The 3,625-nt window shown below is 39.2% G+C and overlaps 1 pseudogene; it reads left to right on the top strand.

Moving 5' to 3' along the window:
* Positions 1-669: 669 nt before the first annotated feature.
* LOC140933128 (uncharacterized) lies at positions 670-3,340 on the top strand (annotated as a pseudogene).
* The last annotated feature ends 285 nt before the right edge of the window (positions 3,341-3,625 follow it).

Here is a 3,625-nt window from a genome sequence, read left to right as displayed (position 1 = left end):
CAGCTAATGGGGATAGTGCAACTGACTCAGCTGATGAGATGGAGGAGCAAGCAGCTGATGGAGATAGTGCCACTGATGCAACTAAGGAGACTGAGCAGCAAGCAGCTGATGGGGATAGTGCCACTGATGCAACTAAGGAGACTGAGCAGCAAGCAGCTGATGGGGATAGTACCACTGACTCAACTAAGGTGACTGAGGAGCAAACACTTCCACCTCGAGTATATATCATTTCCATTGACAGTCTAAGAGAGTGTTTCCACAGGATTCCAGAAGAAGACCTGAACACTGTATTCCTGGAACTTTGTTTCACAATTCCTTTGGACAAATTATTACACTTGCTCAGTAATAGAAAGGGCCTTCACATTATTTCAGAACTTGATTTGGCTAACTCTCTTTCAAACATTCCCCGTGATCTACAATCAGAAGTTGTATTTGAAATTGTCCAACAACAGAAACAAGAGATAAAAGAGGATTGCCAGTCCTTTGCACAAATGTTCAAGAATCTGGACACTCTTCAAAGTTTCAACCCAGAGGAGTGGTTTTCCCACAGAAATTTTGTGCTGAAATCAGTTGTGAACGCCCTTGCTTCACATGAAAAGTCAAAGATGTTTAGCACTTGAACACTTGTACAACTTACAAGGTTTCAGTTTTGTTTCTCCATGTAGCTTTATGACTAATATTAGTCTCCTTGCAATAAGCAATTCCAAATTGACGGTGAACCTGTTCAGCAAAGCTCTTCCAGGTGGGTCAAAAACAACTCTCAAATCATGGACAAGAGACCTTGCATCAGAGCCAATGGCATTTCCGTCTGGAGACTGTATGGTAGCAATAGACAATGATCAAATAGTGCAGAGGAAGTGGAAGGTTAAAGTCGGACAAAAATCAAGAGTGGGTGTGGTGACTAGTGTTTGCCAGGCAGAAGTTAACCCTGAGGGAACCTCACAGAAGAGGGGTGACCTTGCTCCAAGGTAATGAATGCATTCTTTAAGTGTTCATTGGGAGAACAGTGCCTGTATCTTGTGTATTACAGTTAAACCTCTATTATTAGAAGGGATTGCTGTCACCATGGTCACAGGAATTTTGCTGATTTTTTTTCACTTCTGTATTAAAAATATTACTTATGTGTTTGCTCATTAGACATGCATATACAAAGAATGTTCCCAAAGAACTTAGAGGGAGAAATAAAAATAACTTTAGCGGGGGGAGCAAACCATAATTAATTTGTGGAAATTTTGGTTTATGATTTTGAAACAAAAACAGTTATTTTCAGTTTCATCCCTTTCCATCCATGCCAGTTTCAGTGCAGTACAATTTGACAAGAAAACTAGAACATTATTAGTCACTTTAAACATGGAGTTCATGAAGCTCAGGTAAGTGTATACCTGTACCACTTCAATTTTTTTTGATTGTGAATATATATGTAGGATATGTATGTGTACAGTAACCCCCTCCCCCACTCCCACCACACTTTTAAGCCCACCCAGTAGGAGGGCTATCAGTATGGCGAAAAAGCATTAATTATAATACAGTTATACGGCCCGTTTTTGATATAAGAAGGATTAACAGCTACTCAATGTATATGACTTTGTAGAAGTTGGTTTAATGGCTTGGAGAAAGCAAAGGAAGATGAATCATTACAAAAACATCTACAGAAAGGCATTCAGTATACAGATGAGATGCAGGAATTACTACGGAAAGAGGTAGATTACTATTTTACTGTGTGCCTGTGGTTGCAGGAAAATACCCATACCCACCCCTTAGAGGGCCTTGCAACTTTACTACAGAACTGTGCTTACGTTCTTTGACAGATATGCCTTCACTTGCTAAAAACAGTACAAGTAGATCCAAAGAAAAGTGCATGTTCCTCTAAATAGCTGCCAAAGAGAGATTAAAAGCTAATTTGATAAAAAGTTTACCTACATGTAACCGTGGTTATAAGACTTATACTTAGTATAATGTGACCAATACTCATAATCTTGTCACTCTTTTTGTTGTTAGAATAAACTTTTAATTCAAGAATACATCCGCGAGGTTGTTTTAGAGCAGAATATTGGCAGTGAGTCCTGTGAAGATGATGTGGATGTGCGAGTAAAGGAAATTCAACTCCGGGAAAATAGTAGAGTCTGTCCAAATTGTAGTACTGTTATGTCAAAGCAGAAACGAAAATGTGTTAACAAAGAGTGCAGAGTGGATCTAAAAGCAGCAGAAAAAAAATTAACCGGTGAAGACATACTTGGTACAGCCCTAGTAGAGCCACTAAGACAGTACAACTATAAGTTCAGAGAACATGAAGTGGTTATGAGGGTTGAAAAGTGCACAGAAGACCAGGCTATCCACCAGGAAATAAACACAGTTCATGAAGAGATGATAGTCGAATGGGCTCATGTTACCTCAAATCATTCCCCAAATGGTGTTAAAATTTCAGTGTCTGACCCAGTATTTGTTAATCCAAACTCTGTGAACACAGTCACTGAAGTCCTCCGTCGTGTTGGCCATACAGCATGCATAACCCGTTACGGATTTACTGGCAACAATTCAAGAGAATGGCTTAGTGTAACTATGGACGGCCTTCCTTTTCTTGTTACTGTGAACATCATTGAACAGACATTCATCTGCCTTGCTTGTGCCAAAAAAGATGCTGCAAGTGCTGATGTTGTCTCCTTTTATGGGAAGGAATGGGATGACCATTTGAAGGCTTGTCACCATGGAGACAACAGCATTGAACGTGCCAAAGAATTTGATTGGGTTGTGCTGCGCATTGGCCCACTACATATGGAGATGAACATGGTGAAGTCTCTATTTTCTGTCAATTGGGAAGTATTCATTTGCAGTTTAGCAAAGGAACTGGGTTTTGCCAAGAACCATCACCACGCTATGACAATGCTCAACATCTTGCAGAAAGGAAACTGGAAGGAACTCTTGACACCCTATGTCCGTGACAGAATCCGCAACAATTTACCGTTGTCGGTAAATGATTACCTGTACACATGGATGCCAACTGTACGTAACAGCAATTACCTGTACCTGTTTGAGCAGTCTTGGTTGTACATTGGGTCAATTCACCTTTACCACATTGGTGTTAGACGGAATAACAGTGATTATGTAACAGTGGCCAGACTGGATTCGCTCCTATGTTCAGTTTTAAACCTTTTACGTCAAAATATCAACTGATTGAGTTACATGACAGGTTTGTGTTCGGCTGCATTTTTAGCTTTCTATCAATCATTCGATAGTTAAAGTTACAATAAATGACCCCTGCCTCCACATGTTAACCCTTAAAGTTTCTCCTTACAATATCAATTCATGAATCAAGAAAGAAGGTAAGGAGAATCAACAACATGATCACCATACTGACATTTGCTATGATCTTTAACAAATTCTCCCAATTAGTATCGTAATAAAATTCAGGAAGCAAATTTTGACATCAAAAGAGTTGACAATTAAAAGTCAGACCCATATAAGGTGGTCACCCTTGGATTTAGCAGTATTAAACTGACTGCTATTTAAACAGAAATAAATGCATACAGGAGGGCAAGTTTACGGTGAGAATTTGGAGCAATTTCTGGAAATTTCATGTGTTACTGCTTAAATTATAGAGATTTCAATTTCTAAATCACTTAATTGA

This window comes from Porites lutea, chromosome 4 (assembly GCF_958299795.1).
Source record: "Porites lutea chromosome 4, jaPorLute2.1, whole genome shotgun sequence".
In the NCBI taxonomy this organism is placed as follows: domain Eukaryota; kingdom Metazoa; phylum Cnidaria; class Anthozoa; order Scleractinia; family Poritidae; genus Porites; species Porites lutea.
This window is presented reverse-complemented; position numbering and strand designations above follow the sequence as displayed.